This window comes from Geospiza fortis, unplaced genomic scaffold (genome assembly GCF_000277835.1).
Source record: "Geospiza fortis unplaced genomic scaffold, GeoFor_1.0 scaffold694, whole genome shotgun sequence".
Classification (NCBI taxonomy): Eukaryota; Metazoa; Chordata; class Aves; order Passeriformes; family Thraupidae; genus Geospiza; species Geospiza fortis.
This window is the reverse complement of record NW_005054668.1, coordinates 98,171-109,540: the sequence shown is the minus strand read 5'-3', so window position 1 is coordinate 109,540 and position 11,370 is coordinate 98,171.

The window sequence follows — 11,370 nt, the reverse complement described above, 5'->3', positions numbered from 1 at the left end:
TCAACATTAGCTTACATTACATTATTTATTTTCCTGGTGCTTTTCTTCTAGGTTCATTAGTTATCCTGATAATGGCAAGACTATATAAGTAAAGAGAATCTGAGCAAAAAATTTGCTTATTCAGTATTGAACTTGCTCAGTGATGGCTGTCGCATTGTTTTGAACTTCTCTTCCATGCAGACTTTTAATCTAATGATTTCTTTATGCACAAAGCAATTATTTACTGAAAGGTCCTAGCAGAATCAGGGGCTGTTGTTCAACTGGAGCATCCTTGTCTCCTCTGGTTTTGTTTAAAATAAATGGGACAGCCTGAATATAAAGGAGCAAAGGAGAGAGAAGTCCTCTTCCTTGTTCTCCATGTTCCTACATAGTACAAGAAAAGAGAAGGCCCTTAGCTCTAGAGAATATGCGTGGTGATTAAGTAGGGAAGGGCTTTCAGAGGCTCCCACAGTTTTGGAGATTTGCCAGTCTGTGCCCATCTCAAAGTAATGTTTGCCTGCCCCATAATCTGCAATCTCACCACTTACATCTTTGGTGGAAAGGAAGGAGGGCAGTGAATTGCCCTAAGCCACAAGTTGAACTGTATTATGTATTATGTGACTTGAAAGAGTCAGTAAGGATCTGCAGCTCAGACTTTGTCCTTTACCAGTGCCGGTGTACCCAAATACCACAGCACAGCTGATGAATAGGTACTGCTAGCTGAGAGGTAGCATTAGCATGTACTAGGAAAGAAAACCCCACAGAGTGAAATCCCAGGCAGTATGGATCTAATCTGGACATAGGAGCTCCCTAGGAGTGCTGCAGCCTTACCAAATCAGCATCCTTGAGAGTAACCTGCCCTCTCTTCAAGCCCAAAACAGCCTTGCCAGTGATGCCAGTGGGGCCAGTGTATCATCTTGAAAGGTCAAGACTTGCAAAATAAACTTTGATGTAACACAAAGAACTTGCCTGAACATTTAAGAAAATAAATATTTTAGAATCTGAAGTATAAATCATACACTATACTGCAGCTTGCTGCAGAAATAGGCATCAGAAGGCAAGTAACTGAGCAAAAGGAGAAAAGTAGAGGTTTGTAAAATTTGCAGCACAAAATCAGGTCATTAAATTCAACTAGCTTTTTTCCTACTTCTACATTTTTCTTGCAGAAGGTAAACTTACTTCTATTGAAGAAACAAAAGTAATTTAGTTCTAGCAGAGTATGAACAGCATAAAACTCAAATTAGACACATATTTTTTAAATTAAAGGAGTGTCATACAAGAATAAATGGTACAATATTCAGGGCTAATTTATACACAAACCTCAGTAGCATTTTGCCTTACCTTTTTCTCTATTGTTAGCTGGTTGGTTTTTGTTTTGGTCTTGTTTTTCACTTCACTCATTGCTGTTAACTTAAACGCAGAATATGCTCAATGATTTTGGTTATTGATTTTCATGCTGTTGAAACATAGCCTCTAGATCTCATTACAAGGATTAAAGTAATTTATTTCTCTACTCAGCAAACACTACAAACATAGAGGAAAAGGTAATTCCTCAACGGATTTTACTCCACGATTTCTCATATGATATCTTAAATAGGAATCTGTCTAAAGTAGTGTGTAGTTTACTAAGGTTTCCTAAAGGATTTTCATTTACTAACAGTCATGATCATACTTCTATGATATGTGCATGTGTTACCCTAAGAAAAACAATAGGGCCAGAAGCAAAACTCATCTAAAGATCTCTGACAGAAAACTGTATACTAAAAATTAAGAATCAGAATCATATCACTTTTGTGTCTTTACAGATTTTTAGCTCACATCTGATCTTTCCTAATTGAAGCAAACAATGATGTGATTTGTAAAAGGTTTTAAACTGCACTTCTTTTTTTCTGGATGGTGCTCTTTTCAACATTTACAAAATGACCATAAACATAATCAAGTGTTTGAAAGAGCATGAAAATAAACAGAAAGATTTCAAAGGGAAGATTTCAATTTAACCCCAGTGAAAACAAAGAAACACACATCCCCAGCATATAATTATTCTCACAGAGGTAACACTACTAGGCAGTGACCACTTTTACTAGACTGCCTGTTGTAGATAAAGATCATTTAAACTGTGTCTGTCTGGATTCTTATGCTGCTTACTTGAACATTTGAACCTGTTGCTTGAAGGGGAGGGGACAGGGGAAGGTGAAAAGACTACACAGCATTGCTAATCCCTTGAGCCATCTGGTGACTTGAGGCCATGCTTTAGGTTATGTGTATATTGAAAACCTATTCCTTTCATTCATCCCTTCCCTGTGCCAATTTGTCATTGGCTTTTTTACTGTCAAAGGATTCCTTGAAGTTAATCACAGTGAGAATCAATGTCTTTTTATGCCACAGTAAATATTCACGCTGGAATTATTTTTTACTCATTTCTTCCCCTCCCCTCCACTACTTGCAGTGATTTGTAAAAATTGCTGATACATTTTCACAAAGCTGAGCTGAAAACCATGGTAATTCTGTCTTTAGTAAAAGGAAAACAATGAATTTCTTTAACATTTCTGTGTAATCTGGGTGATTTCTAACAGATGACATACACTGAAATGCCCATGTTACGCAGGGCTTGAAAGAGCTGCATCTAGACACCACCCTCTAACTGAGCTGAGGCAGCATTTGCATGTTTAATTATCCAGGAACCGATCTGCATGTACACTTGTACACCACAAGCCTCTCAAATCTTCCAAATTTGCATCCATACCAATGCAGCAGATTGCACATTAAGCCTGTCCAAAAGACTGATGGTGATTTTCTAGAGCGCGCATGAATTTTTCATCTATGTACACACACGATGCTATATGAAGACAAATCAATTGTGACTCTGCCATGAAGCAGAAGACACTTCACAGCTGTTTGATATCAGTAAGTTTCCTACAGACTGGACAGAATGACACCTCACAGTGCTGCAGTTAACTTGCTATGCCTTTCGCACTATTGCTTGATTTGTGCATCAGATTGTTTCTTATATTGTGTTCCATGAAGAAGCTGCAAAGTAAATCTGTCATAAATGTGCTGCTTCAGTGCACTTTGAAGTGAAATCATGTTCTACTGCATGTTCTTCCAATATATTAATTAATTCTTCATCATTCTTTTCTGGCTAGACAGCAGATCTGATTTGTGAACCTTTCTTTACCTGATAATATTTTAACAAAAAACCAAAACCATCATTTTCACTCTTAGATCTTTTTTGTGAATATCAAAATGAAAAGAGAAAATTATAAAGCACAGCACAGGTAGAAAAAAAGCAGATCTAAACATCTGAGAAGTGGTCTGAAAAACCTCTGGAATCTGGGAGTCTGAGGAGTTTTTGAAAGGTAGTCCAAGAGGTCAATATCTGTTTGGGAAGGATACTTGACTTTTTAAGGATTTGTTGGGGAGTAACCCCAGTAGGAAGCTAAGCCCCACACAATCACTCACTTGCTCCCCTCTGGTGGGATGGGGGAGAGGAATGGGACAGGCGAAGGGGAAGAAAATCCTGGGTTCTGATAAAGACAGTTCAGCAGAGAAAACAAAATCTGTACATAAAATCAAAGCAAAATAAGGGATTTATTCATTACTTTCCAGCAGGAGGCAGGCGCTCAGCTAGGTTCATTACCCATAAAGGTTACTTGGGAAGACAGATTCCATAACTCCAGACATCCCCTTTCCTTCTTTCTCCCAGCTTTTATTGTTAAGCATGTCGTCATAAGGCATGGAATACCCCCTTGGTTTGTTGGGCTGCACAGCTCTGACTCTCCATCACCTGAGTGTAATACAGAGACTCAGCTCTTAAGTTCTTGTTCAGCCTTTCAGAGCTGAGACAATCAGTGCCTCAAATTTCATCTTACAAGATAAAAATGTTCACCGTTCTGGCATGAAAGGGAAAACAAAGGATATGAGTAAAAACTAAAAATAACAACATAAAAGATACAAACCATTGCTGCCTGAGAGCACCCCACTGCCTTGCCAACAACAACACATTAGTTGGAAATAGCAGCCTGAAATCAACCCAGCTTGTGCTTAATGCAAAACCCTGCAAACTAGAAATTGTTATTAAGCAGTTGGTACAGCAACACCTCCAAGAGGTACTAATGAAGGTGGCACTTTGCTATGGCAAAGGCTGTGGAAACATGCAGTTAGACACAAATGAGATCAACAAAGCCTTTGGGATCTGAGCTACTAACTAATTAGACTCAATAATTCTGAATTGTAAGTTAGGATTCAATATTATGTCTGACCTGCATCAAGGCAAGGCCCACTCAAACAGGAGCTTCTTATAAATTCAGCTTTAGTATCTATTAAGATTTTTTCCAGTTTCTGTTCTACGGAGCACAAAACTAAATTCCCACTGAAGCAGGGAGAAACACAAAGTCCAACTTGAAGTACAGGATGGTCACTGGAACAAATAACGAATTTATTTTATTTCTGGTAACTTATCTGCAATGTGTATTGCCTTTATATCCTAAAACATAGAATCCTGTAATTATTGTCAAATATAAAAGTGAAATAAATCCTTGAAAAAGGTAACACACGACAAGAAATGTATTTCTACCATCAGCATTTCTAGAATCCAAGACCAAAATAACGGTGAGAGATTTAAAGACTGATATTATTGGGGAACAAAAAGTAGGAGAAATAAAAAATGCCCACTTTATAAGGCATAAACGAGGCACTAATTGACAGGAGCTAAAAACCCCCTTCTCTTGTTGTCTGGTGATTCGGCTGCGGATTGCAGGTCTGTCCTCGGGAGCATCTGGTAGTGGCCATTACCAGAGATCAAATAGAGGACCAGATGGTCTCTTGGTTTCACTTATCACAATGGTATGACCACTGAAATGTAAAAGCTCTTCACAGAACCAGAAGGAGAGCATTTACCTCTGAATGCCTGATCTTGTAAGGGAAAAAAAAAAAAAAAAGGAAAAGGAAAAGAAAAAGAAAAGGAAAAAAAAAAAGAAAGAAAAGGGAGAAAAAAAGGACTCATCATACCTCTGTGAATCCAAGAGAATAGCAACCCAATTTACCTCAGAGACACTTTGGAGCAGAAGAAGTCAAATTACTTGTGAACTTTTCTCACTGGAGGATCTGGCCTCAGCATACTTTTGTGGCTTCAAGTTTATATAAATGCAAAATACTATCCTGAGAATGATATGGAAAGTAAAAGCAGGAACTAGTGGTATAACCTGACAGGACAATATCATAACAACCCCTCTGCACTGTGCTGTGTTCCTGCCTCCCAAGTCAAGTTGTCTGTGATTTAAAAGCACCATGCATGATCCTGTTGCTTCATACCAGAGGGCTGAAGGACTAGAATAGGTTAGATGGCTGAAAAATTCATATCCAAGAGGGGAAAAAATTGGCATCTTATAAAGGGGTGGTATAGGGAGCCTCAGATGTGCTGAGTATGTGGTAGTTTCTTTTTTGCTGCCTTCCAGAGTCTTTCTGATGTTCTAGGTATGGGGGCTCGTAATTTAAATTATCCTTTCTAAAAGTGTAATCACAATAAAATATATAGACATGACAGAAGCACGGGAATTGAAATAAAGAAGCCTCATTTTTTGCCTTGCTTTGTGGTAATGAGCCTCCAGAACACTTCCTTCTCTTTTGCAATGTCTCCAAAATGGTGGCTCTCACAGAGCCTGGTCTTGAATGCATGACCCACCCCAGCAATGGCACATAATGACTACTCTGGCTTCTGCACGTAGGAGTTTGTACATATTTGTTTTGGGTTTCATCCTTTTTTAACATCTAAATAATAATTATTTATTTCTGTCTCAGTTACTGTTCTCTTAATTCCAATATGAGGAGTTTGAAATGTTTGAACATGGACAGTAGTTGGGGTATATTTCAAGTCATTATGTAGCCAGAGAATGTGTATCTGGAAAGATAATTATGGAAGAAAAACAAATGTAGGCTATTCTTCCTTGGATAGAAGAGCAGGATATGTGTTCTCCTTATGATCACAGTAATTTACAGAGGAGAGCTGCTCTCCCAATGATATAAACCCTCAATATGCCAGACCTGGAGAACTGTCCTGCCTCTTAACACATGCTCCAGAGAGAACACATTGCCACCCTTGTCTTCTCTTATTCCCCCCTTCCTACTTTCCTTACTAATCCTAAATCCTCAGAGACCATTTTGTTGGGGAAAAAAAAAAGCCAAAAGCCTCTGCATTAGCTCAGGATGTCACTGGCATTGGGAGCTGCAGAGACAGCGACTTGTCTGTCTCGAGTCTTTTAGGAAGAGCTGCACACTAAAAATGGTATTGAAAAACATGGATTCACAGTATAAAACAGCAAATTACAGAATCACACCCTGTTCACATGTAAGCAATGGAAATACACTATTGCATATGACATTAGCAAAACCAATACTGCATGGAAAATACAAACTCTTCAGCACCTGTTTTCTTTTTGCTTTAAAAAAAAATCTCCGTGCAAGGGAAACTTCTGAGCAGCCAGGCTATTATTTAGAAGGGGAGGCAATGAGGACAGAGCTGTGAGCCTTATCAACCCTCCTGGAAACAGGGAGTGATCCCATGGCATGGCTGGGAACAATTGTACCATGATGCAGCTCATTTCCTTCAGGCAAGAAGGGATGTAAATATTCATACAAGGACACAAATCCCATTTTTCTGCAATATGAATTTAGATGCCTTGTTATCCACATGACCCAAAAAAAAAAAAGGCCTTAATAGAAAACACATCAAGGTGGATTTGTTAAGTTTTCTATAGTTTCCCCTTCCCTTTTTTGTTTGTTTTGCAGATGGATCAGATTTCCAGTGTGTCAATTTCAGACACAACCAGAACTGACTTGTAGAGGAAAGTGATGGAGAACAGCAAAATACAAAATAACAGGTCTTAAAAATAGCCAGTACCCTGGATGATAATGTTATTAAACTACTTTGTACCAAATTCTTTCTCACCACTTCATGTTTATTTTTCAGAAGGGATGAAAAGAAAAGGAACTGAGTTTAAGAAAAGGTCACACAGGAAAAACCTTTTAGAAAAATCCCTACAAAATGATATATTTATTACTATGGCTTCTCCAATGTACTAAGGGTAGTATAATAACTTGCATTTGGTGGGAAGGCAGAAGGCTATTTTGGGAACCTCTGGCCCAAAATATGTGTTTTCAAATACATGAAAAATAAATTTCAAGAACTGTAAGCTGGGCATGACAAGAAATTCAGATATATTGTCATATCCTTTAGTTGGAAAATTGAACCAGAAAAAAGAAAGGAGAAAATGGATAAGATATGCTTTGTTCAGGTAGCATGAAAAAGGAGACATGATTCTGCTTTGCTTGATCACAGTTTTTCTTTTGGGGCTCAGTGCCAATTTGCTAGCAAGTAGCATGTGGTCTGAGTGACAATCTTTTTAGCTTAGTTCAGTGATCCTGGCTTTTTCATTATGTAAGTAATGGGAAAACTGCATGAATTCCTGCACTTCCCATCCCACTCCAGCTCCCAAAGGCTCCTTCCTCAGTAACTCAAAGAGCCTAACAGAAAACAGATGAGGAAATTCCTTACTCAGAGACAGTGTTTTAAGAAAGAAAATGAGCTGTGAGGTATCTCCTCCACCTCCCCAAATTCAGGAAGTTTACTTTCACACCGACATAATAACAAAAGGGAAATTCTATACCAAAGTTACAGTTTTGCTCTCCAGCAAAAGCCACAGTGTTAAAATATCATCTGAGAAATAGTATTCCCAACATGGGAGTTCAAAGATCAAAAAGTGTTTACGTTCTTAACAGGATTTGTTTATTTTGACTGAGAAAATAAATTCCTTTTTATGTATTATAACATGTGCCACATTCTGGTAAGTACGGTTTTCTGGTGAATTCATAATTACTTCATCAGAGATGATCCAAACACAAAGGTTATTAACCCATCTTCTTTCTGTACTCCTACCAGCCTGTGCTGTATGGAGCTTTAACTGGATGCAGCTCTTATGTTTGTGCAGGAAAAAAAAAAAAACCACCAAAATTGCCCCCTGAAGCAACAAAAAAAAGATTTTCCACTGCAAAATGGTGGTGGTGGTCCCCACTGGATTAAATAACCAAATAAATAAATGAGAAATACCTGCCCCTAACCGATCCCTCTTGACATTTTGAGACATTTCATGTTATTTCATTCTTCTCTTTTTCTCCCTGTTTCGTGTCCATTGTGGTAGGGCTTTGGGGGAGAGAGAATATTTGAATTCTTGGTGAGGTTTTTCTGGTATCCATTTCCTTAGAAATGTGGCTGATTTTTCTATTAGAGGGGAACTCTGCTATTTGAGTTTTCACAGGAAGATTCATAAATCAGGAGGAAAAATTCTATTACCTCCCTTAATTCAGGGGGTACAACAAGCAGAGATGCAATTTCCAGTTAACTTTCTAACATGGTGTGTTTGAAAGTAGCAGCATTTGCTGTGCACCTTTTCAGAAATAGGAGATTTATAAGAATTTACATAAGAAAAACCTGTTCCTAGCTACCTTATTTGATAACAATTTCCAAACAGAACTCCTACATTAGAAGCAATACAATGGTATTGTTGCTTTCCCTGCCTGAAATAGTGTTTCATCACCCATCCATCTGCAGGGATTCTTCCAGATTTGGGCAAAAGCAAGCAGGCTGAGCTCATAAAGCTACTATTACTCTGACATCACTTAGGAACTGAAGGTCCCTTTTCAAAAGGGATGTGTGACATGCTCACACAACAGCATAAACTGGAATAATTGCCCCTGGGGCCCAAGCATCTGGGTTGGCTTAGCAGGAGACATTTGCAGACATTTTCAAAAGCCATCCTCGTGGTTCTGTGTTCTTGCTGTTGCCCTCTGCAGGGTATGTCACTGAATTTCTGAGGACATCTCCTGCATGTTGCAAAGCTCAGCTGCTCTCTGGTTAGTCCTCAAGCTATCCTTGTGGGTACGGAGCAGGGAAGGGAGGATTTGTGGGAACTGACTATAGGATTATTAATACTTGCTTTTTCAGTATTTCTCAGTATTCCAATGGGAGAAAGCACAAATAGGAGCAGAACCAAGGCAACCTAGTCAGACCTGAAAATACTGTTGTTTGTTGTTGACATGTACCTTGGTGTACTGGTGGGAATGTGGGAAGACAAAAATAAAAAGAGGAGCCTGGTAATAGTGTAGTGAGTGCACATCCCAAAGGATTTCTATCTTTTCAAAAGTCAAAGCACTGTGGCTGCCTAATCTTCTGAGACAATATCACCAATTATGCTAAATCTCTGAGAATTAGAGGGTCTAGAAGCACTCTTTAATTATTTGAGAAAATACAGCTGACAGGGTTTCAGAATGCTAAAGATGAGCAGCAAGAGCTAATCACCTTGAGATTATTGCTTCAAATCAGAAGCAGAGACTGAAGTGTATTTCCTTCTTGACCCATCTCTTTTATCTATGTATAACTCCTTGTAGTAATTTTGTAGTACCTCTCTCCTGACAATCCAAAGCTATAAAGAGGACAGGGAACTGAGAGATATAAGGTTTCACATCTGCTGACAGCTTGTTTCCTTCCTCCTCACTCTCTGTGTTACCACTGTTCGGGGGATCATCAGGACAGAGATGATCGTACAGAAGAATGCAACTTCTGTAATGTGTCAGTCATGAAGCTATCTCAAAGGAAAATCACAATTAAAAAAACTAGAAATCCTTTAAAGACAGTGACATTAAACTGAGATGACACCCAAAAGAATACAGAGCAAATCTGTTGTGATTATTCGTATGGAACAGAGTATCATCTCTTACGAACGATTTTGCAAAAGCTGTGGTTTGTAAAAATAGCTGGGTTTCTCTTGAAAACAATCAGACCCAAGTGTATGAGCATGTCAGCCTGAAAATGAACACAGCTACACAGCCACAGATACACAGAACCACAGAACCACAGATAGTGAAAGCATAGAGCTGACCACGAGCCTGCCTGTGCTTCAAGTTGTGGGCAGTGTCTGTAAAACATCATGTGCTACAAAAAGCAATCAATTAAATTAAAAAAAAAAAATGGAAGCTCAAAAAGGATGGAATTTTTAGTCATCATGAACTTATTCAAAGGTATTTAGCTTATCTTGACACATGGGTCCTCTATGTGACAGGCCAGATACGTTTTGACAGCACAGTGTTTAGAGGAAAAATAAAATATGCAGTCACATACAAGTTACTTGCTAGACTGCACATTTCTGTACGCACAGCAAGGACAAGGAGAAGCCCCTTGGGTGACTGTATAATGGAACTTTGCAAGTCCAGAGCTGGATTCATTACTTTGCACAGTATTCAGAAAAAAAAAAAAATAGGCTCTGTCAGCATTGATGACAGTGTGGTTTCATAACAAACTTGCTTTAGAACAATGTGTTTGTTGTGAGGCTTTTGAGCTTCCTATGTCTCCTCTGCCTGGATTAATGTCTCCTCAGCTGAGCATGGCACCAAGAAAAGCTGGGCCTAAGGACTGGAACTGTTTTGGATGTGCTTATAGGAGAAATGTGGGTATAGGCTACTTGTGACAGTTTTAATCATGGAGGGAAAATGTTATCTTCAGCAGCTAAGCAACTTTATTTCCCCAAGCTGAAAAAACATGGTACAGAAAATGTCCAGGTTCCCCGTGAGGCAATGCTGGATATGGTACTGAGAGAAATTTTTGAAAGTTTTGTCTTTCAAACCCGTTAGACAAGATCCCACCTTCATGTTACTCCATATGAAAGGAAAAAATAAAAGCATTTTCTTGTGAATTCATAATTATTAAAAGACAGGGAACAGGCTAAATGTTCATTTTTTCAGAAGTGATGAAATATTTTTTCAGTCACAAATCCTACATGGACCTGTTCTGAAACCCAAAGTGTTCAACAGAATCATAAACTGTCAGAAAATTCAGATAATGAGAAGAAAAAGCTTGAGGATAGTACAAAACTGCTCAAAGTAGTCAATCTAAAAGTGAGCTGTAAAAGAGAATCCTTGATTTTAAGCAACTAGATAATGGAAACAGACACCAAAGCAACACCCCTAAAACACATAAGAGCTCATAAACTTATCAACTACACAGTTAGCCTGGTGAGGTAATTCCTGGGCAGGTGTGCCAGAGAAGGGAGAGCCACCTCCCTGCTGGTTTACAGCTTCTGAAAGCACTCTATTTTGTGAACAATGGGCAGAAGACTGGTATAGCACGAATCAAGGAAAAAAAATCAAAAGTGAGAATCACATGGTTGGTGCATTAGGGAAAGTGGCAGGTTACCTCAAAGGATTTTTCTCAGCCTTCCATAATTTGCAGTTTACAGTGGAGTCTGGCTGTAGAGGGGACTGTCAAAATCAAGGTCCTTATCTCTTTCAAATGGACACAACATCACTTGGCAGTTTTCTTACTGTCACACTTGGTCCTTCACCAAG